The 25,492-nt window shown below is 39.3% G+C and overlaps 2 protein-coding genes across 2 annotated transcripts in view; one reads left to right on the forward strand and one right to left on the reverse strand.

Annotated features, from left to right (window-relative positions):
• LOC109299575 (dermatan-sulfate epimerase) overlaps nt 1-25,492 on the reverse strand; it is a 435,657-nt gene that overhangs the window by 314,076 nt on the left and 96,089 nt on the right. The window lies entirely within an intron of this gene.
• The window catches only part of COL10A1 (collagen type X alpha 1 chain), a 73,451-nt gene continuing 59,766 nt past the window's right edge, over nt 11,808-25,492 (forward strand). Inside the window, exon 1 of the mRNA XM_019520066.1 lies at nt 11,808-12,101. The gene's annotated coding sequence lies outside the window, so the exon portion shown is untranslated. The remainder of the gene's footprint in view (nt 12,102-25,492) is intronic.

Below are 25,492 nucleotides of genomic sequence, written 5' to 3' on the forward strand. Positions count from 1 at the left end.
GGCTGTCCCCCAACCCCAGCCTCCAGCACTTAAAAAACAAAAACAAACAAACAAACAAAAAGGCCTCGCAGTAGGACTGAATGGTAAAAGGAGCCTGCTACTTTCAGAAATGGCAATGATAAAACACAAACAACTATTTAAGTGATTTTACATAGGACTCAAGATTACAAAGCTTAGATTACAAAAATTCATCACCATCTATAATCCAGGTCTGTCAGGCCAGACCTCTCTTAATCTGCTATCAGGTACCATGTAAACCAGTACAGCCTGTTCCATGGTTTGGTTGTCAGCGACTAAACTGGAACCCCTACCTGGGCTACCCTGGGTGAGATGTGGGGACACCCAAGAGGACTAAAAACAAGACCTGTCAAAGGGCAAATCCCTGCAAACCAATGGCCCTCCAGACCTGGAGAGGAGATGGGTGCCAGCAGGTCACTCTCCCGGAAGAATCACCAGTGATGCAAAGCAATTCAACTAACCTCAGCCAAACACAGGGCAGAGTGAAGGAGGGTTGCTATAGCATCTCAGGTGTCCCAATGGTCACAGCGGTCTCGGGACTGACTGACTTGACTATAATCCAGGAGGTTATGCCCAAGTATTAGTGGGAGGTCCCTAACTCTAAGTACACATGCTCTCTACTTAGTTCTACTGGTACAGTACTATTGTTCAAGGAAGGCTGAGTTGGGCCATCAATGAGAAGGACCTCCAATACAGAGAGGAGCTGTTCCCTGATGTGCGCCAAATATTCTGCTCTCTATATACCTTTTTCCTGGAGAGAGAGCATGTGCACCTGAGAAGCTTAGTTTAGCCTGCTGGTGGAGACTAGGAATCAATAGCAAGGTGTAAAGAACAGCAGCAGCTACAAGGTGGGGGGAGAAAGGGCAGGGAATGGGGGTTAGGGAGAGATAAAGGGAAGTCCTTGGCATACAGCAAGAACAGCTGGAGTGGCAGCAGCTTCCTGGAGTGGCAGGCAGCAGCGAGGTCATAAGTGACAACCCACCTTTGAATCCAGGTGCATTATTTTGGCCTCCCACTCCTTAAAGGTTGCTTATCCTTGATACAGGTGGCTAAAAGAAGTGTAACCAAATGGTAATACCTTTCATTCAGTAACAAAGTGGATAGATCTGAATTGCAGAGAAGAATTATCTGTAGTTCATTACTGGTTTCCTGAGACTTCCATTCCAATCAGGTTTATAATAATTTACTTTATTTTACTTGGAATATTTTTAGGGTTTTCATAGACAAGTAGGGCTGTGAGCAACCTCATCTAGTCCAACCTCTTCTCATATCCTTCAATTTGCAGTACAAAAAACCCTTAAAATATAGTAATTTTATATTAATTTTTCTGGAACAAAAATGAGAATATGTGGTTTTTCTCTATTAAATATATTCAAAAGGCCTTAAGCACTGTGTTGAATTTGAGGAATTTATTCAACATCCCAACAGTAGGTTACTGGGACAGTTCGGAGTATCTGTTTTTGATTTTGGCTTTTCAAGCCACATTTTATATGGTTTAATTTGTTAGCAACATACCTTCAAATATTCCCATGCTTTGTTTTTTGCAAAACAAAAACTTTCATCATGGATGAATGATGGACTTGGCTAGAAAAAAAATAAGTTAATTTTAATGAAAGGATTTGAAGGAAAAATGGAAATAGCCCAACTGCCCCTCCTTTCCTAGTTAAAAAAAATTATCTTGAGCAGATTGTTTAGGGCATAATTTGAAAAGGATCCTGGTTACTAAAATAAAATAAAAAAGATAACATTGAGATTTGAACATACAAAAGTCAAGTTGCTCTTGACAAGCTACATTTTAGAATTTTAAGGCCCTGTCTACACATTACAAGTACCACACAATCACAGTGAGACCAACTACACGTGCAAAGTACTTACCATGCCATAAAAAGTTTGAACCAGTTACAAAGTTAGACCTCAAAAATGTGTGCTAACTTTATAGCTGGCTGTTATCAAGCTTTAATTTGCATGTGTAGCAGGGTCTCCCTTGCAGCTGGGAGTCCTATCAACTGAGGGCTCCCAGCCACAGGGTTGCACCTTGCCCAGCAGCAAATCCCGCAATTCCTGGGGACACTCATCCCCAGCAGCTGTAGACTCTGGGTCTTGGCAACACCCCACAGCTGCTGGGACCCAGAGTCCCACAGCTGCAAATGCTGGGTTCCCACAGTGTGCCTCCTGGTGCCCCAACCCAGCTGGGTCTTGGCAGCCACACTATGTGGATGATACCTCCTCACCTCTGGGGGTTCATGAAACTACTACAGCTGCAACTCCAGCTGTGGGGCTGCATGGGGTGGCCCCATGGCTGGAAGCCCCTCAGCTGAGGGGGGCTCCCAGCTGCAAGAGCTTGCTGCTTGCCAGGATCAGGCTCCCCCTGCACCAGCAATAAGGCACGATGGGATCTAATGCATGATACCACAATTGCACCTCTTGCCATGCATGTGTGGCATGGCAGGAGGTGCAATTGTATGAACTGCACATTAAATCACATTGTGCCTTTACCTGCATGTATAGAAGAAGGCTAAAGGAGCTAGCTTAACAGAACTGCTGTACCACTATTTTTTTTAACAGCCAAGCTTTAAAGGGACTATGAAAAACAAAATTATATAATATTTATGAAATATAAGCCTTGCAAGGGGCTTGTAATTGCTTGTTTTTATTAGAATAACAAATGTATTGGTTGAAAGACAGGGCAGATCTGAAAGTACATTAGGATTTCAATAAAGTTGTTCCAGTTTGCTCAATGCAACTGAATTATTCCCATATACTTAATGTATTTTATTTCTTTCTCTCATCATTTCTCCCATACAACAGAGGCCTTCCATACCAATACATAACTGATTAACAGAAAGTTGGATTAATCTGAATATTAATTTAGAAAAAAAAATAAAAGTATGCGAGTCAAACAGGAGCATGAAACAGAAGCAAATAACAGCATCTCAGTACAAGCATGCAAAAGCATCAGCATAAATGTGTTCTTTTTTTAAAAGCTTAGTAATGTCAAAATGTAACATATACATTGTGGTTCCACGATGAGTAACACCAGTAATTTTTGCCTGGGGTTCACTGGACTGTAGAACCAGCTACAGTGATGGAAATGAGCTAACAACCCAGTTCTGGCTTCCATTCTGAACATTTGCTTTGTAAAGCACAAAAGGGAAAAAAATGTTTGATTTGCAAAAATATGCTTGCTCTAAATAAAAGTGAGAGAATGATTAGGTATAGGTAACAATTTCAACAGTTAACTTTGCTGGATATTTTCATTCTAAGGCCTGGCTTTCCATCACTTACAGTTTTACAAAACTAATGGTTCAGGCTTCAATTTCCCATGCCAGATGCCTGCCCCTACATGAGTGATATTATGTGTTTTGAAAGTTTCAGGAGAAACAGCATAATCATTTCAGAGAATGAAACAGGGAAAAATAAGTTGTTTGGCTCATGCTCACGTTAAAAAATAAATAAAACAACAGCCTCACAACCATTTTACTGTGAAACCCCACAGGTTTTCTGGCAGGGCCTTGAAATTTGGCATAGATGCCATCTTGAAAATAAGAACGTGTCCTTTTCACTCCAGTGAAAAACTGAAAAATCCGGCAAAATTCCAAGCCTCTGAAAATTGCACTATGTTCATGCTCAGTAAAATCTTGCTACAAGTTTGGCAGCTAAATTCTCTAAACATCCCATTTGTACCAAGCATTTTCTATCCTTGCATATCAGTTTTTATGACAGCTGTCTTATACATCTGCCATCTCCATAGAGAAATTCAAAACACCCTACCTGAAACACAACTTTCCCTGCAATACCTCCTCCCAGTTGTACACTGGTCTCAGGTCCAGGTCAAGAAGTTCTGGCATGAAGGGTGCCTATACACATGCAGGCAGGTTGCTCTGACATGCTGTAATTACAGTGCATTGGAACAGACTCAATTAATTGAATCTCCTGGAGTGTGGTAATTACCCTGCTGCAGCAGACTCTAGCATCAAGTGCATCAGTGTCCTGACGCTGAAAAAAGGTGGCAGTGGCATTTAACTATAGCTCATTCAATAAGCTTTAGTAAAAGCACCCCCCAACACCATTTTTCAGTGCAGGGACACTGATACATGTGATGCTCCAAGCACTTTAATTAGAGCAACTCTTGGAGCCACTCTAATTAAAGCATCCCCACCACCAGTCCTGAAGCACATGTATAAATGCCCAAAGATACCATATAGGAAAGGGAAATAGTTTGCCTGATATGCAGTCAGAAGGAGCAATGGAGTGGGAAGGTATGAGGAGATAGATAGAAGTTGGGAGAAAAGGTGGTAAAAGTGAGCCAAAGGAGGGAGGGAAGGAGAGAGGGGGAAAAAAGGAAGGGGGAAAAAAGGAATAGGACAGGGATAGAAGATAGGTATGATAAAGGCAGATTTGTTCCTTTGGGATACACTGCATCATAGATTAGATGGGACAAGAAGAGAGCCTGCACCGGATTACTCTTTTTTGCAAAGATTTAATCTGAGAGGGTACCCTCAGGTAAAACATCTTCACTGAAATGATTTAATCTAACAACAGAAACCACAGAGAGCATAACAGGTTTCTTGATCATGTGCAGACCTCCACAGGCTAATGAAGCTGTATCCATCAGCATCCAAGCCTTGCTCTTGAGAAATCAACTCTGATGGATCGGCCACTGCATCCAGATGTCTGAGAACCACCTCCCTTGCCAGATTCTCTTCTTCCAGCTCTCCGTTGGCCAACGCTCAAAGGGCGGCCAAAGGGAACAGTACAAAAACATACTCAAGGTTGCCCTCAAGAACAGTCATTGACACCAGCAGCTGGGAGGAGCAAGCTGCTGACTGTTCGGTATGGCGCCACCTGGTCCACCAAGGCATGCACCACTTTGAGGACCAATGACTTTATACCAAGGTGGAACGGTGGCAGCAGAGGAAGGAGACCAACCTGGGGCTGTGAATCCCACTCCCCCACACAACAACATGCCCACACTGCCAAAGAATGTGTGTATCCAGAATCGGACTCCTCAGTTACCTCAGGACCCATCAAGCCTGATGGATGTCATCCTTGATTTCAAGGGACTGCCACTGACGACAACAGGCTACTGGATTCATAAAAGAACTCAATGATACTCCCTCTGAAACGGACATCCTCACAGATTTATACAAGCATATTGAAGGCCACAGAAATAAGCTTCTAAAACATATCTCATTTGTTTTGCTAGGACTTTCACACCTCAACCTGCATAGCCTGTCATACCCTGGACATGGTCTTCAGCCTAGAGTTCAAGATCAAGAACATCACAAACCAGCAACTGACCTGGACAGATCATCACATTATTAAGAGTGTTCAAAGACTGTTTATCTACAAAGTAACAAGAAAGACTTTTGATTTTGGTTCACCATGTATGAACTGACACAAATTCCAAAGCCTCCTAAAGGACAACTGCACTCTACCAACTGGACAAGAAATCAAGGTCCTGGTAAATCATTTTCAATATACACTAGTCTTGACAATTGATACTGGCCCTCAGTTTCAAACACTCCCGGCTGAAAAACAAGGGAAAGGAACTTCCCTTCTCCTTTCATCCATAGAATAAACCAAGTTTTGGTCATGTGCTAATTAATGTCAAACCTTTCAGTCCCAAGAAGCTCACAGAAAATCTAGCCACCAGGTCAGATACAAACTCATTTAACTGAAGCACATTTCTCACAAGATAACCACTCTCTCTCCAATCTCTCAGTTCTAATCCTCAAAGGGAATATACAAAATACCTTTCATAGATGGGCCTATGACCTTCACTTCATCAATCTACTGGATACAAAAAAAAATCATGGACTAAATATGGACAGTGGATTTATGACATATTATAACCTGCCTAACATCTGATTCCCCAGATAAACCCTTCACTTTTAACAGCTATTCTCATTCCCTCCCCACTACGCTCTTGTCTCCCATCTTTTGACTACAGATACATTCATTCCCCCTTTCCCCCGCACCTGTCTTTCACCTACTGACCACCTCAATTTACATTTTAACTGACTGGCTTTCTTGCATATGTACCGGCCTCTGGCTGCTTTACCACTCCATCAAGGAAGAGCACAGGACATCTGCAGATGGTTCCTCAGCCTGACAAAGGGTGTTTGTGCCCAAAAGCATGCTAAGAAGAATTTTTCCAACTATTTGAGTTGGTCTAATAAAAGATATCAGATTTACCCAAAGAACCTTGTCTGTTTAACTGAAGCCAACATTCTAAACCAAGCACAATTTAGATTCTGCCCAGCACATAAAACAGAATCCACCTTCTAGATACTATATCCTAGTGTGAGAAACAGCACCTCCTCCACCAAATTCCTCACTTGTGGACTCCTGCAAAGATATATATATTTTTAACCTATTCAACACCTACATGCAGCCACCAGACAAGCAGTTCAGATGGACTCACGTGCCAATGATATTCAGAAGTTGCATACCTCTACTCAGCCTTCATCATGCGAGAGAAGTTTCTTGGTGAAGAATTCCAGCTGCCAGAAGCTAAATCTAATCAAGAACCTAAGTGATACTAGTGATTTTGCGATTGTGATTCAGTTTTCAGTTTAAGGAGACCTATCAAATTGATTACTGTATTTACCCAATCATCACGGGAAATGAATGCCTCATCTTAGATCTGAGTACCAGCCTGAGACAGGCAGCAGGCTGGGACCTAAACCAGAGCTGTGAGACCATCTGCCCTGGGCCAGGGTGGCTCACAGGACAGAGGAAAGTGTATGATAGGGGGAGTGACAAGGGAGACCACATGGTGAGTGGCTTGGGGGGGAACATGTAAGAGATTGCATGGTGGACTGGGGGACATGAGGGAGACCACACTGTATGTAGTTTTGGAGGGGGAAGACTGTGCATCCCACTTGTGCAACCCTTCCCCTCTCCCCAGCCCTCACCACTGCTTACCTTTAACTCTAGGTCTGGCTCTGGCCATTCCAGCCCTGACGCAGCTGAGACCCAAGCTGCCATTTCTGCCTCTCCCTGGCCTGGCATGAGGTGACAAGAGGTGGGGGAGCACTGGGCAAGTGGCAAGAAAGGTAGGCACTAGGGGTGGAGCAGTGGCAGGGGGGAAACAGGTAGAGGAGACAAGGGGAGGATATCTGGGCCCTTGGCCCCCACTGCTGCTTTGGGGAACAAATTGAAGACAATCATCCAATAATTAGATTCTGTACTTGAAATATTAAAACAAATTTATAATTTTTCCATGTGCAGAATGTAATTATTGTGGGGGGGGTCCTCTTAAATTCGAAGTTATCTTGGATTTAGGTAAATGTAGTAATTCAGTACACATTTTAAGAGGACTTTTAGATTCATCATTGAAGTCAAACTCTCATATCATAACACTCATGAGCAAAGATTTCTATCATCACCAGTTGACTAATAGGCTCCTTTCCTGATGGGCAATAACCTGGCTAGAATAATTCACCTCTTGGTTAGATTCCATGGGCATGTCCCCATGAGCGGGAATGTGCATTCCCTGGAGACGACTAGCAGCCGCACATATTTGTGCCACTGCTAGTCGTTCCCAGGGAATGCTCGTGCATGTGCACGCTGGCATGCAACAAGTTGTCCCCCGTGGTGTAGGGGAGACTGGGGTCAGAACCTGGGAGGTCCTGGGGCTCCAGCAGCAGCAATCCAGGCATACAGAACTTGGTTGGCAGCTGGAGCGTGGCTTTGGCTGGCCAGACTGGTTTGGGTGGCGCAGGCTGCCGCAAACATGTGCCACTCCACTTTTTTCTGGCATGGGTTTTTTGTCACTGAGATCTCCCAGTGTCAACCCCCCCCACCATGCTACATATAACCAGCATGGTGAATGCCTGCATGTACAGCACATGCAGTTTGTGGTGCTGCAAACAAGTCCACAGTGTCGCAAACCTCATGTGCATGCTCACTGGACACGCCCTATATGCCTGAAGCTTTCAGCACTTAGGACACCAGTCAGAATTCTGACACATTTCTATCTAATGAAAAAGGCTTTCCCAACCTTGTTTTAGGGTTGTTGGTTGTAGCTGTGTTGGTCTAAGGATATAGACAGACACGGTTCTTTGGGTATATGTGATATCTTTTATTAGACCAACTACATAGTTGGGGAAATTGTTCTTTGCAAGATTTCGGGCACAAACATCTTTCTTCAGGCTATGAAGAAGGGTGTTTGTTCCCAAAAGCTTGCAAAGAACAATTTTTCAAACTATTTAGTTGGTTTAATAAAAGATATCACATTTACCCAAAGAAACTTGTCTTCCCAATCTTGTCAAATTTGTTCTCCACTTTTGAAACTGACCTCCCATGTGATTTAAAATAGTTCAATGTCTTGTTCTCATGTTCAAGGTGATCCATAGTCTAAGGCTAACTATCTAAAAGACTTCTAGAAGTTGTAGAATAAAGACCATGGCTGATAACTACACACCTCTGGCACAGCAGAACTCTCTTGCAATAATGCTTAACCTAGCCAGCCCCACAGGTAAGATGAATGGTATAGGCCAGTCTGCAGACTGGTTCCCATGGACAGGGTCAGTCTGTGGAGCTAATTCAAGGCAGGTTTGGCATACGGGGCCTACAAATGCTATTCAGCATATCAACCCAAGCCTATACTCAGGATCCAATTGCAAAGCAACCCTGATCATCAGCCCAACCTTGTGCACTGGATCTGGCTACAGAGTAACCCCGCACACTGGCCCCCATGTTGTCAATGGCATCTGACACATGGGGCTCCCCGTTGTTCCAGTAATTTGGCATTAGGAGAGTGGTACAGTGCTGCAACTGTGGGGACAATGGCAATTAATGCTGCCACTATTCTTCTACCACCAAATTTCTAGGCCCGTGACAACCTTGTAGGCTTCTGGTTGAGCTATTGCTCTATAGTAATAGTAAAACTCATCTGTGTTGGGGAAAGGACTCTCCACAGCTGTATAATGAACATTCTCAAGAACAATGAACAAACCTAACCACCTTCTACTGCAAATACACGCCAATACAAGTATTAAAAAAAAACAAGCTAACAAAATAAGACACTTTACTGTGCATGCTTCTCCCCCTTGGGGACAGATTATGGAACAAATAATGTGTGACAGATGTTAGTCCTTTTGCCTAATGCACTACAGGAATTACTCAGAAACTAGAATTATATGTGGTATATTAACCTGAATGGAACAAAACAGAATAGAACAGACTGGAGGGAACAGGACAGACTAATTCAGGCTTGAGAAAGCAGGAGAGGGCCTGAAATCACTGGACCATACTCCCTTCCAGAACCTGGAACAGGACACAGATTCCTGTTTCTCAAACTTCACTCCTTCATCAACAAATAACTATGAAACTCACTAACAAATTGTATGTTTTATCTGTTAAAAGAAAAAATAACTTGGGAAATGGCTTTAAATGAGAAAACCAAAAATCCCATATTAAGAGAACAATAAAATTACACAATCAAAAACTGAAAAGTGAGGAAAACCCAGTATTAAGTTCCCTGTCTCATGTTATTTCAACTCTTAGGTTCTTATACAATAGGTAAAAACTATATAATAATGCAATATAGACTTTTTCCATGTTTTCTGCCTCATTCAGTGCACAGAACAAATAGTGTCTACAAAACAGAAAGTTACTCAGTGGGCTGGTCTACATGTGGCCGTACGGCACCATCGCTACTGTGCCATCAGTTACAACTTCCTTTTGGAAGTTGTAACTGATGGCACAGTAACAGCCCGTACTGCACCAGACCAACTGTGCACATTTTTTTTTGCCGCTATGTCCTGGTAGTGACCTGTTCTAGTGGGGGAGTGCGTCACTATGGTGACATAGCTGTGGCATCACGGTTTGTTACCACCAACACTATGTTGCCATAGTTAATTGCTATGATGATGTAGCATTTTGTGTAGATGTGCCCAGTGTTTTGTTTCATCTTCAACATTTATTGTATGATCTACTATCTTCACATTCTTTATAACCTTCTCTGTATTCAGAACACAGTATTAGTGTATTTGTTGTTTTTTTTAAAGTTATCATTATTCTATCATCACTGTAATGTCTGAATGCTTAAATGCTTTATCACATCCCTGTGAGATAAACTGATCTCATCACCCAAGTTTTTACAAGGTGAGGAGCTGAGGAACCATGTGGAGCCCCATGTGACTAAGCTCATTAATATTCATTATTTTTAACGTACCATCAGAGTGTTATATTTATGGCTTTTTGCATGGTTAAAGCACAGCTTACAGTTACAGTTATAAGGGCATTCAATATTTCCAAAAAAACATCAGGCCCTGGTATCTCAAAAGGGGCACACTGAAAGTGAGCAACATACAATTAGTGGAAACTTCCAAAACATTTGGTTTAAATGATTTGAGGATATTTTTCATTAAAGTTAAAGGAAGCTTTGCCCTTCACTTTAATGGGAGAATGAGCACAACCTTACTCTGCAGAGGTAAGGTTATAATGCCATCTTCTGGGGCAAGGCTTAATGGTCTTTATCATAAGTATATTCTCTTCCTGAAATCCTGCTTCATTCCCTATCAAAATATCAACTTCTCCAACCAATGTAGCAAGACTCCTATACTGTCATTTGCTAACCAAACCAAATTCCTTTCCTAAGTACCATCATCCATCCCATGCCTGATACATTCTATAGAAAAAAACAAAACAAAACATATGGTCATATAATCCAAGGGTTTATCATAGGCTTACTGTGTACAAGATGTGAGGCAAATTAATTAAATTTGAAGTTCATGTCATGGGGTATAATCTTAAACTCACGGTAGTCACAGTAAAAGCTTTCACATACTTCAGTGGGGTCAGACTGCACCCACCATATTCAGTGTTAGATTGAGATTCCCATTTTAATTTATTGAACTGGAATGTAAATTTCAAGACCACACAAGTGGAAATGGGTGGAAAGGCAAGACTCCAAGCCACATCTGGGTTGTACTGAGGATTGATCTCATGCTCAAATGCTCTAATGGTGTTAAAGGACAACATTGTGCTACCATTTTAAGAGCTTTACATTTGATCTTCTGGTCCCATTTTTTCTCCCAAGTCCATGGTAAAGCCTCAGAACACTCTGGAGACAAAGCTCTCTCTATTCCCCTGATGATGAAGTGCCTTGTATTAAACAAGTGTGAATTCTACAGACAATTAAGGAGAAACATTTTGTGATTTAGAGTAGACTTTAATATAACCTTCTTTGACCATAAGAAAATGGCTGTGACTTGGGCATCAGAGAAGATCTATCCATCTAGACATTCTCTCTCTCTCTCTGGGCTCCAAAATAAACTATTGAAATAGAGAGGTGGTATTGGAGGGGAATCCTAACTATGCTCTTGGCTCCCAACCTAAAATTTATAATTACTTCTCTTAGGACCCTACTCATACCTCACTTGGGCAAAAGTCCTGTACACATTAAATCTAGCTGATGCATAGACACATCTCACACAATATTAAAATGATGGATGACAGATGTACAAGCAACAGCAAAATCTCCCATGAACTGCCTAAACATTTTTGAAATCTGAACTCTGATACTATAACACAGAGCAATAAATACACTATGATGATGATGCTTTTTTTCCCTAAAATACACAAATGATTTTGATTGATTAAATTAGAAACACTAGAGAATGTCTTTTCCAAACCATAAAAGCCTATCCTAGTCTAAACATGTATGCCAAAATAAACATCACACGGTCCTTAAAATTAAAAAGTAGGATCAGATGAATAAGAATGCCCAGTCCCCTTCCACCTCTTATACAGAGCCATTTAGTTCTAGGAAACAAAAAATTATTCTCTCCTGGAACTAAAACAGAAGGCAGACCCATCACTCAGTAGCCAACATATGATTCAGCTTAGCTTGCATGAAGAAGTTAAAAAGTCCAAAAGCTACCAAAAAAGGGCTCTTGAATTAGAGGGCTGCCTTTTTAACCCTCCTGAAATGCCTGCTGTGAGTTTTCTGAGAGCCATGCCTGCTGCAAGAGGAGTAACTTTGAGATAAGAGAGTGGTGGTGACTTTCAGGTGACAGCCAGCCAGCATTCACTCTCTCTATCCAGGAACATCTTTCATTCAACTAAAGGTAGGACACAAATGAATTAATGTAGACAGACATTAAAAAGATTTAAAATGCCTTGGCAAACATATATAGCATTTACGAAAATAGCAATTGCAATTTTCCAAAGACGACATTAATGTAAAAAAAGCACAGCATCTATTAAGGAAGAAATATTCAATCCTTATTACATAAAAAGAAGCCTTTTAAAATATGCTGATTGATTTAAGCGCATATTTCATCATCCGTTATAGCAAGTCCTGAATAAGTAGTAATAAACATTACTGAGAATAGGAAAAAGACATTCCATTCAAGTCTCGGAATATGATACAGAATGTAAAAATACCACTAAGTATTCTACTTGTGCAAATTCAACCTTTGAATAAAAAAATGATTTAGTTGAGCCTTTCTATGCCTTTAACATTCTTCCATGTAATATGCACACTCAAAAAAATATTTCTAGTGTAATCTACTTGTGCTTCCAGTAAGATGCATCTTAAATTGTTCAAAGGTTATGCCCTAATTATTAAACAAACTGAAAGCAGTGCCACATTCCATTAAGAGTAAGCACACACTGGATTTTTAATAGCCTAATAATTTTGTATCACTAACACTGGGTATTTCCTGTAAATTCAAAAGCAACAGGTTTAAAGTAGCCCTCGCAACAAATCTTATATCATAACATTTCTTTTCACAACTCTCTTAAAAAAAAGAAAGGAAAAGAAAAGAACCTGCTATATTGAAAGTACTAAAGGATTTAATTGAAAACATATTCTTCATTTTCCTTTAATGATTTCAACAGGTTTTCAAATAATTTTATTTTAAGCACTTTGCCAACGCTAATATTCCAAGAGGTGAATAAGTGTCTTATGATAGCCTTTTTAGAAAAAGCTGCACCAGTTAGGACGTTCAAATTATGGTACACTCAGAGCTGCTTTACAAACTCACTTTACAGTAGATTATATCTTTAAAAATGCTTTGAACTGACACTTGGTATTCAAGCTTCCTCCTCTTTCAAAATTTCTTCTAAATCATGTTGGCTGTTTTGTGTTAGAACATGGCCAAGAAAGGGGAGGGGGAAAGGGAGGAGGACTTTTTCTGGTTTCAAATACTTTTCTTGTCATAGTCCACTGAAAAACAGCAACTTTAAAAATGAATTTCAAATGCACTTAATTCTTACTTTGGACTGAAACATATTCAATAATTGATTTTGGTTTCTCTTTTATCACTTAAAATTATCTGTTGAGTTTTAAGATTTGAAAACTGGCTAATGAACAGATAAAATAAAGTTGCAATGCAGATTCCAGATCACTTTCCCAATGACGCTGTTACAGCTGCACACTATGGAACAAAATAAGAAAGAATAACATTTCTGAGGAAATCACCACAACAAATGCAAATATAATCTTAGGGTGCATCTATACGAGACGCTTACTGTGGAAGTACTTAATTAGCTCCAAAGTAAAGCGGCACTGTCTACTTGTGTACCCCTATTAGGCCAGAGTAAACCAATTCTGCATAGGACAATAATGTCAGATACAAGTACCATCCTATGGCAGAGTTCTTTACTCTGTTGCATGAGGGTGCTACATGAGGGGCTGCCTGCCAGCTAGCCTCGCACTGTATCGCCCTTGTGCCCTAGCCAGCCCCTTTGTAGTATGCTGAGCTGGGGCTGGCAGGCTGACCCCCTGGATTCCCTGCCAGCCAGGGCTGTGCCTCCCCAGCTCAGCGTATTGCAGTCCCAGATACACATGTAAACGCTGAGCCTGGGAGCAATAAACTCCAAATCAAACTGTTAATTTCATGTGTAGATGCACAACTCAGTGTATTAATGCCGGAGGCACCAAATTTTGTACTGTAAGCAAACACTGGCAACGTAAACAGTATATAAAGGTCAGGTTGAATTTACATTAAATTAATCAGTCTATAAGTGCCCTTATGCTTAATATCAAATGACACAATAAATAGAACCCTGCAGGTTAGAATACACAATTCTTTTTCTTGTAGATCAAGCTGGATCGATGCATGCTGGGACATCACTCTCCAAGGTGCTCATTAGATTCTTTATTTTAGGAACTGAGAGACTCATTGTAAGTGGCCCCATTGCCGCCCATGTTCTTCATCTCTAAAATAACTACCAGAATTTATTGTGACAACTTTGAAGAACTTTTGATACTGACAATCATACTTCACTATCTCACAGACTGAAATGAAACACTGTAAAAGCTCTTGTGTACTCGGCTGCAATTTTGCTGCATTATGAAAAAAAAGTTATTTTGAGCCACATCTATATCAGTCCTTGTTTCAAGACTTTCAAATGTTTCTGGGCTTAGTACAATGACAGACATGCCCCCAAATGTACTGAAATGGAGATGGCTGAAAACAAAACAAGAAAGTAATTAACAACTGTTTGAAGAGCATTTATACATGAGCAAAGAAAAGATAAAAACATCAGGTATTTCAGTTACACCTCTCAATTGCATCCTGTCTCAATCCACTGAATTTGACTTTAATAGACTAGGGCTTTATGAAGGTGCTAAATGCAGGCTGGCACAAGAGCCATGCTTTGTTTTCCTTTTTTCTTGGTTAGAAAGTAGGCTTTTTAAGTGGTTCAACATTTCCTTACTCAAATCACTTATTGCCTTCACAAACTGAGTAACAGTAACTGCATTATGTAAACTCATTGCCATCACACTTTTCAAACTTTAGCTGGCCTAATGTGTTACAAGCAGTGTTGTGCTATTACAACGTGAATCTTCGACCCAGTTCAGCAAGATACTAAATCATATAGGAAAGAGGTACCATACAGAAAACCATAGAAAAGAGATGGATTAGGTATTCCAGAGGTGCTTACAAACCATGATGATGGGCACAGTATGATAGGATGGAGGCAACCATCAAAGAATGTTCATTTTAGACACATGGTGAAGGGATCAACTGTTTAAGACCTTTTGACTTCCGATGTTCTTAAACATAACATAAAAACACATTCACATACACTGACTACTCCTCCAAGAGCATTTTTCTATCACAGTTTAGCTTCATCAGTTTGTCCAGCTCCATCTTGAAGCAATTCAGGATCGTTGCTTCCATATTAAAAGGGCCAAGCTGTAGGCTTTGACGTTTGTAATAAACTAACATTGTAATCCTTAAAAGACAATTTTTACTTATGCAGGAAGCTCAGCCAGCTTGTCACAAAGAACAGAATTGCTACTTTCTTTTGAACAGGATGTGCCAGCAGTTTCTCTCTGAATGAGTTAGTAAAGTGGTTTAGCATGATTGGTCATGCAAGTTAATGATTCTGCTTGCACTGTCAGCTATGACACATCTGTTAAAGTCGTGGTCCAAATTTCTTTGTGGTGCAAGTCCATGCATGTGGAATGGACTTGGCAGATGGTACAGATACAGAAATCACACATTAGATCCCATTGTGCCTTTATCTGCATGTGTAGAGGGGACTTTAAAGTCTTTTAGAGATCTATTGTTCACTGTAAGATCTCCAGTCATTCATCAGTGAAGTTATACTTTTGTGAAGTTTTGTGTTGTCAAAAATGTAATTTTTAACCAGTCCTATATTGTCTGTGTTTGACTGGTTATCCTAGCACAGTTGCTCATCTTTTCTGTATTTTCTTTGTTGTGAAATTCAAACAGAGATTCCCTTATTTCTGTAATTCATTTATATGACAGTGGCAAAACTAACTACAGAGCAGTTTGGTTTTTGTTTTATAATTCACTTTCAATTATCTTTTAAGTTAGCAAATGTGTTTTTTTCCCCTAGAGCAACCATTCAAACCACTTTAATATTCTTCCTAGTGGATTAGGATAGGGATTAGCAGTATACAGTTTATGGTACCATTTTATTCAGATCCCACTGTTGGGGGCTATGGGGAGGACTTCTGTAGTGTTTTGGTGGCAGATGTTTTGCTCACATAGCAGCCAGGTAGCAGAGAGGTGGCAGTAGCAACAGCAAATGGGTCAGGAGTACCATCCCACTTCAAACATGAGTTAGGCTGTTTCAGTCCACTGCTTGTAAAACATCACAGCGACTGCTGGATTAGAAGTAACTATTATACATAATATATCTTGATTTTAGTGAGTCTATAAATCAAGCCCCATATTATAAATTCATTACCAAACTAGGGAAATAGTGGTTTAGATGAAGTTACTATAAGGCAGCTGCACAACTAGTTGAAAACCTGTGTTTGAGGTCTAATTTTCAACAGTTTGAAGTTAAACTGGAATTACATACCAAGGCATGTCCTCCAGAAGTCTATCTTGTAGTATTATCATTAATGAACTAAATAATGAAATAGAAAGTATGCTTTCTAAGTCTCTAGAGAACACCAATCTGAAAGAGACTGCAAACACTTTTGAAGACAGGATCAGAATTCAAATAATGAAATTAAATGGAAACAAATGCAAATATGACCGGGAAGGTAATTTTCAAATGCAAAAATAAAAATGGTGCCTATGAAAAGTATAGGCAGCAGTTCTGCAGAAAAGGATCGGGGTGTCCTAGAGGAAAACACGTTGAATACAAATGAAAAATGTTATGCTGTTTAACTATAAAAGTCAAATGTCATTAACAAGTGTTGAATAGAAGACAGCAGGAAGAATTACTTTTCCCTACTCAGCACAGAAGAACCCTCAGCTAGAGTACCATTATCCAGTTTTGAGCAAGACACTATAAGAAAGAAGATATAAGCCAACTGGAGAGCATCCAGAGGAGCACAAGAAAGAGAAAACATGATAAGCATGGAAAGATTGAAAGAATAAGTGTAAAAAAAAAGAAAACTAAGGCAGGATATGATAAAAGTTTTCCAATATGCAAAAGATGGTTTAAAAGGGAATGGCTATTACATGTTTTTCTTGTCCCTTGCTTGGACGCTTATCTTACTGGGGTGATCTGACTCCAGCTGATTTCCTGCCCTTGGGCAGAGGGCTGGACCCGATGATCTTGTGAGGTCCCTTCCAGCCCTAATGTCTGTGAAATCTATGAAATCTATGAGAATAGGGCAAACAGTAATCAGATTAAAGTAAGGGAGATTTTGGTTAGACATTAGGGAAAAAAATTATATTAGGATAACTAAGCACTGGAAGAGGCCATGTAGTGCATATCTAGAATCACACCACTGGAAGCTTGTAAGATTGTTACAAAAACATGTGAGGAATGGTCCTGACTCTGCCTCACAGAAGGCTGAATGGACTGGGTGAACCCCTGAAGTTTCTTCTGACCCTAACATTTCAATTATTCAGTGGCCACACCCGAAAAAAATTTGCAACCAATTTCATTTTCCACAGCGGTGATAAAATTGATCCTTTAGAAGCAGAGGTTCTTGTATAGTTTACAAGAAGAATGGTTTATAAGAAGAAAAGGAACCATTTTAGTTCTATGTTAGTGGCTTCCAGACCTTTACTAATAAAAATACAGCTTGATACCACTTGAAAAAGTTAACTGTAAGGAGCTATAGTCTCAAAATTGACTTTTCAGTCTTGTGTCAAATAAGGTGTCCAGCTGACCAGAATAGCTGGAAAACTCTCCAAACCCTAAGAACGAGACAGCTACATAAATATCTTATATCTGTAGGTACTATTGCTGCATCAGCCCTTGTAATTTATTTTGTTACTCAAATGGGAAAAGTTGCATTTGCTCTAAAATTGGAAGTGCCAAAAATATTCAGTGACAATTCTTCTAAGCTTTGCATCAGTGGTGATATGGAAAATGTTCCAAGTGTTTCCAAAAATGGGACAAAAATTCAGCAATCATTTCCAGCAATCGCTCCAACATAAGTACGTATCACTATGACATCCACACTGATAAATTAGTCAGTGACACTTAGAAGCTCATTTAATTTTATATATTTACTCCTTTATAATATAGGAGAAAATATCTTTAGTAATAACAGGATATCTATTATAAATACAATAATCAGGTTCACCAGCAGAGTAATATATGACACAAATAGAAATGAAGTAATGATTACTTTTGGTTTCATCAATCTGGCAGTACACCAATTTGTATACATAGGTAACATAACCATATGGCAGACAATTCTGTGGACTAGATCAGGTAACAGTTTGCTAGCAGGAGTAGATTTATCATTCCCATTGATCAGATCAGAATGGATTTATTAAAATGAAAATGAGGAAGGCAAATTCTGAACAAAAATATCATAATCCCAGCAAATTATATTTTGAATATCAAAGAGAAAAAGACGAAATATTATCCAGAACATGATAAAATTTAAATTTTCCTCTATGTTTATACTTTGATATCACCAAAGATATCATTCAAAGTGGAAAATATGGAACCTGAAAACAAGCATTCCTCCTGGATTTGAAATAAAAAATATCAAGAAAGCAAAAGCAAACTAGAACTATAATCAATGAGTGTAATAAAGAAGCGAATATAACAGCCTTGGGGAAACTTTTCTACCCTATAAGTGGTAGCAGAAGATAAGCCTGCAGGCTGCACTAAGACAAATTATATAATAAAGTCAAGTGTCTAATTTGTTTAGTACTTAGACTAGTAACAAGCTCCATTTAGTGTAAGTACTCTTTTGGCCTTTTTCAAGAATGAATACACAAAACCCTTCAATGTTGGTGATTTGTATTCCCCAGGAAAGTTATTGTTTACAAGTCATTTTCAATAATACAGCATGTGCTAAGTACCAACTTTAAAGTGGGTAGTCCCAGTCTGAAAGAAACCAAAAATATTTTATTTTAGCCTGGCCTAACGGGATCCTTAATGTTTTTGACACAGTGGTACAGTATTCAATAGACTTAATATAACTACCTGGTACACACAAAATAAGCTTAGCACTTGACTGCCTTGGTCACAAAGATTTAATTCTTTTTAAGCAGCACCTCTGCACAATTTGAAACAAAACAAGCTTTGTATGAAGGATAGAGTTGCGTGTCACAAGACAAGTTCTTGTCTGAAAATTATTCATTTTGTACTTTTCCCCTCTATTTTACAACGATGTCAAGTTAAATAGATTCCACATATTATATAAAGCTTGTACAACAATGCAGTAATATTTAGCAATATTAATAATATGTACCAAGGCATCTGTGGGTCCAAGTTTAAAAAGAAATAAAAAAGTGGGGCTTGAAGTCTTGTTTTTACTTAATCCATGATATTAAAGGACTACTAAGAGAGGAACGTATCCTCACATTGTGCAGTGTGGTACCACAGATTAAACCTTAATCTTTGAAATGCACCTGAAGCAAGATCAGATGGAAATCAGAATGAAGCAGTGCTAGCTGTGCATTCTCACCCCTCAGCTGTATGGCAGGATGGCATAGTATAATTTCAAAGTAGGATGTACTGAAGATGGCAGTATATGTGCTACTTAGCTGAAAACCTAGCAATGCATGCTAACTAGAAGCATGTGTTCCTTGGAATCCAGGTGCATGTCTAGAGTGCTAGCATGCTCCTTGTTAAAGTAAGCATTATATCAGAATCTAGACAAACTGCTACACTATTGTAGAACTGAAGGAAAAGTTGTTACATTCATGTAATGACTGCCAAGGTTAATTAATATTTTCTATTCTAATCTAAGAGTCAATAATTGGAATGTGATTCCCCAAACTTCATCATTACATACTAGATACATCCTGTTGTTAAAGTACTAGGGCTCTTAAAATCTGCTTAAGAAAGCTCAGTTACAAATATCTTCCTTTCAAGCTGAAATTGTTTAGCATTCTCTTTTTTCCCCCCCGGAAGAAAAGTTAATATTATCCTTAATTTCCAATTACAACAAGGAAAAATGTTTTGAGAAAATAAGCAGTTTCTCTATCAGCATGCAGACTTTTCATACTTCTACTAGTGATGACAAAAAGTATTTTCTAGAGCTACTTGAGTAGACATTAATTGAATTTTGTTCATTTGCTACTTGCCTTAAACATTCTCTCCATTCTATGTTGGAAAAAGTATTTAATGAAAGTAATACAAGTCACAGGAAAGCTAAACTCATATGTTAAGCCAAAAAGGGACAAAGTTAACAAGCACACAAGACTACTGCCAATTCCAAACATTCAAAAATTGGGTGAACAGTCAAAACTCATGAGTTTAAATTAACAAATGATAATCATTTTTTTCCTTGACTACCCATCATAGTCTTCCACAAGGTTCCTTTGCACCCTTGTTAGTCTATCTTCAGCACCTCACGTTGCTTTTTTTTTTGCCTTTACAGAAAGAAATGGAAGAATACATATGTTCTCTTCTATGCCCAAGCTTCTATAAATTCCTGTATAGTTGCTTTCATATAAATGGGGACTTCTTAGCTCTAGCTGTAAGCTAGACAATGCCAGATCAAAAGAGGATTGCTTCTTTGCTGTTCCAAAGCTTCTTTCCAATTGTAATAAACAAGCAAACTTCTTAGTGAAAAAAATCATTAGTATATTTTTTGTGTTAATAAGCTAAGATATTTTGATAATATGCAAAAGTAGTGCACATACTCTGTTTTTAAGATTTCGAGGTCTCAAATGGCAAAGACTAACACTTAGTAATGAAATATGTCCTAAATTTAACAAAGAGAAGGTCAAATACTTTGAAAGGAGCCTTGCAATTTACAGCGTCTCCAGTTTTCAGTGACCAGACTGAAGCATTTTTGCATAATTACCATGCAGCATTTTAAATTATAGGAGTACTTTTTTCCATTCTAATGGGACTACTCAGAGAACAAAATACTTACTCAGCATCCATAAAAGTGTAAGACCCTATATAAACAGGGACATACTCTAGAATTTCCATTTTCACATGCAAACTTTATAAGAGTTGTGCTATTTTTCTTACTCAAACACATGCAAAAATGTGCATGTAAAACTATAGGTCAGTATTATACAGCAGGAGGTAACCATTATGTTTATATCACTGGTATCACTTCCCTGCCCTGCTGGCAACACTCATACCAATGCAGCCCAGTATGCCATTAGCCTCTTGGCAACAAGGGCACACTGCTGACTCATATTCAGCTTATTGTCCACTCACTGTAACCCCCAGGGCCTTTTCTGCACAGCTGCTGCTTAGCCAGTCAGTCCTCAGGCTGGAGCAGTACATGGGATTGTTCTGTCCTAAGCGCAGGACTTTTCACTTGTCCTTGTTGAACCTCATGAGATTCCTTTTGGACCAATCCTTCAATTTGTCTAAGTCGCACTGAATCCTAGCCCAGCTCTCCAGCGTATCTACTACTCCCCCCCAGCTTGGTGTCATCTGCAAACTTGCTGAGGGTGCACTCTGTGCCATCTTCCAGGTTGTTGATGAAGACATTGAACAATATTGGCCCAAGGACCGACCGCTGGGGCACTCCACCTGATACCAGCTGCCAATTAAACATCAAGCCACTGATTACTATTCTCTGAGCCCAATGCTTCAGCCAGTTTTCTACCCACCTTACAGTCCACTGATCAATTCTGTACTTCCTTAGCTTGCCTGCAAGAATGTTGTGGGGGACCATATCAAAAGCCTTGCTAAAATCAAGTTATACTTATTCTTAGCAGTCTTATGAATAATCACCACTTTCGCTATAGTATGAAAGAAGTACCATGAATCATGTACCTACCTGAAACTATTAAGATCAAAGCTTATCTTAAACAGAAGAAAGATTTTAAGTATTCCTCTACTATAGACTATATTTCTTTTAATATAATAAAAACTAATTGCACAAGAGACATTAATATAAAGTTGGTTCGAGAATTAATATCCAGTTGGTCCAATAGAAGATATCACCCACAACGATTCTTTCCTCTCACATTGAAGAATTAAGATATATAACTGATAACAGTTATATATGTTGCCATTAAACACAAGTGCTTAGTCCCAGTAAAGTCAACTAGGCACATCAGTACACCCATTAAGTACATATATAAGTATTTGCAGGTAAATGAACAAATATAATTGTCAGTACCCTTCCAAGAGCAGGACTGTAGTATCTTCAGCAGATTCAAGTACTTTTTCTATAGAATCATAGATAACAGTACCAAAATGTAATGTATCTAATTTAAAATAAATAAACAGTACTATGTTTTTCATTTCCTACCTATTTTAAAACATTTAAATAGGCATTTTCAGACAGCTTGGATAGCCATCATACCATGTCCTTTTAAAGCTCCTGCAGCCAAAGTAAACACTTGATGCTTCATATGGAAAGGTCAGTTGGAAAGGGAATTTACAAGTTTACCAAATATAACTAAGCTAGAATGGCTATATTAGGGATGGGAACATATTTATATATTTTTATTATTATTCCTAGATTGAAGGTTAGGCTTTAAAAAAAAAACCAACAACAACAACCAGAAATGCTTGATTTTAAGCAGGAACAAGTAAGGTAATATTCAATTATAGATGAGTGACAGTAATTGTACTGAGCCCCACACTTCCTGAGCTTACACAATGACTTTTGGAAGTTAAAGGGTTTCCATGGTAATAGGCACTGTTAAACATTTGCCACATGAAGGAAATTCTTAGTGAAGGATTCAATTCCCCTGCTAATTTTTAATTTGACATCCTCTGGTATTTGGGTAAAAAACTGCTACTATAGGTTAAAATATATATTTTTTCTATTCTCATAATAAAACATGGTGCAACTATTCTTGCTACAAATTTATTTTTGAAACTCAGCAGCCACAGGGCCCTGTAGGTGTCATTTCCTAGTTCTAGTGTATTTTGTGGGGCAAATGTCAAAGAGCAAGATTTAACAGCTTGAGGCATCTGACCAGGACAGAGAAAATGCCAAGGAGCATTACAGCTGAGATGCTGCAATGGCTAGGGAACAAGAACCTAAGTAATCTACTGGAGACTACAGTTGCAAAGAATGCAATGAAATTTCTGAAAAGCTTTAAAAGTATAAGGGGAAAATTACTACACCCTTCCAGTCACAAATAGATCCACTATCCTGAGTTTGTTTGCATGCATCTTGGCAACTCACAGCAAAGGTTTGATTTCCATGTTTGAAAACCTTTGCTGGATTGCTTTCAGAAAACTTTTCCAGTTGCAGGTTCAGTCAAAAGTATGTGAATAGAAACCCTGTGTGACACTCAATGTAGGTCAAGTTTTCAACCTAACGGTGTCCCATTAGTGACTCATTTTTCTTACCACAGTTAAATTTTGTGCCATAGACTTTACTATTTAAGTTCACTTACAAGGTAGAAAGATACACTTTCACCTTTTTTAACTTCATTATTCTAATAGGAAACCTTTGATTAAGGCAGGACTTTTGTCAATAAGGGCATATCCCAGATTCAGTAGACACTACTCTCAGAAGTAAAGGTTAGTCTAGACATTCCATGCGGTGGAAAGTGCAGGGTCTGTCATTTTATTTCCTGTCAATTGAAAGGTAGATGATGTATATCTGTAAACACCCTGAAATAGTTTTGAAACAATGTTTAACTTTGTTTTGTGTTTTTTTGGAAAATATTTGTGGGGGGGAGGGCGCAAAACTAGAGGTTAAATGTATCAGGTTATTTTAAAAATACATATTAATTAATATTTTTCAAAAGTTCATTAAAATATTTAGGATTAAAGATGTTTCTCTGTTTTCAAACTCTGAACCAATATGTAATCAAAACAAGATGTCCTGCCAGGGAAGATATATTTTGAGAACAGTTTGAGCTTCTTGTGCTGCTGTGGTTATCCATCAGAGATCATTTGGTTGCCATATAAAGAAAAAAAGGAAGAAAATATTTGAAAAAGCAAAAATTTTTAAGAGTCTGACATTCAAGTCTTATGAATAACACAGAAAGAATGTCCCTCTTTCCTTAAGAAAAGAAAATTACAGCTTGTTTTGCCTTTTCAGATAAAGGATTTTAAGTCAGGGGTGTCAACGCAACAGCCTGTAGGCTGGATCTGGTCCTTGAAGCCCTATCGTCCAGAGTTCAGTGCTGCCCATGGGTCTAGGAGTTGATCAACAGGCAGCAGGCAAGACATGCCAAATGGCTCCACACACCAATTCCAAGTCATGTCTCAGAGCACTGAAGCAACCACTGCCTGCAGCACAGATCCAGAGCATGAGCATGCCATTCTACTGCTCTGGGGCTGCACTGTACACAGAGGCTGCTCCGAAACTCAACGACTGTCCTGCAAACAGGGGGACCCTGATGCATCCCTAGATCCAGGACATCCCCTTGATGAGAGGCAGGCCCCCTTGGCCAATCAGTGGTACAGGGTAGAGCTGCTACCACCTCAGCCAATCAGCAGCAATGGGCAAGGCCACCAAGCTCCTTGGCTAATCAGCAGCAAGGGGCGAGGCCACTGCAAAAAGGCCCCTCCCTCCCTCTCCTTCTGGGAACCCTGCCCCTGCTGGTTGTGTACTGCCCTACCTCTAGGCACAGCCAAAAGAATCACGAGAACAAGTGACTCAGCTGTATTTCTACCAATGAGCTGAAAAACAGGACTTTTTGCAGTCTGGTCCTTATTGAGAAAAGGACAGGGGACAAAGGGTTTAAAACAGAATGGTCCAGTATAAAACAGGATCAATGGCCACCTAGCTTCCCATGGCACCCACTCCACACATGGGCAGAATCCAAAATGCAGAGCCAGTCCATGAGTACAATCTGGCCTATGGACCAGCTCCCTACCAATAATCTCTTCCTATTTTAAGTAAAACACAGTGTTTTCAGATATACCTTTCTTTTAGTGTATGTTAAAATACTTCAGATGTGAGATGAGTTTTTAGGTCAGCTGTGAGAACTTACTGATGTCAACAAATGAAGATGATTTGGTACATAATCTTTAGTGATCCTATTCTCTCATAAATTCTCCTACATCAATATATAAATTCATTTTGAATCACATTTTGCAACAGCACACCAGAATTTGTAGCCTCATATATATAGCCTAAATGGGTTGTGGGATTATTATTCTTCTTTTAGATGCTAATGGCTATGAAATATCATATATTATTATATCTATATATCTTAGAGATATATCTAGATAAATGCATACGTTTAATAGTCATATATACACTGTGTCTAAAAGACAGGATGTGTATACTAGGCTATACACACAGAAGTGGAGAGCATAGTATAAATACTGTTCAGTTGGAAAAGGACAGCTTAAAAAGTCACCCTAATATTAAAAACATGTCTTGAGAGGGATATATAAGCAGCTGATATAAAAATCAATAAAAAAAATTACCAACCTAAAATATAATGTTTCTACTTCTGCTATATCCTTTACAAGGGCATATTATAATATACATTAAAAGAAAATTAAAATCTCCTATGATCTGAAGTGGAAGTGTCTCACCCTGTTCTCATTAAGAAACTGGGGGACTGTGGTGTCAACACCCACACAGTCAAATGGGTCGCCAACTGGCTGGAGGGCCGCACCCAGACAGTGGTGGTGGACGGGGCACTTTCAACCTGGAGGGATGTGGACAGTGGGGTTCCGTAGGGCTTGGTCCTCAGACCCGCAC

The sequence above is a fragment of the Gavialis gangeticus genome, unplaced genomic scaffold, assembly GCF_001723915.1.
Source record: "Gavialis gangeticus isolate Ggan-Ray unplaced genomic scaffold, GavGan_comp1, whole genome shotgun sequence".
Classification (NCBI taxonomy): Eukaryota; Metazoa; Chordata; order Crocodylia; family Gavialidae; genus Gavialis; species Gavialis gangeticus.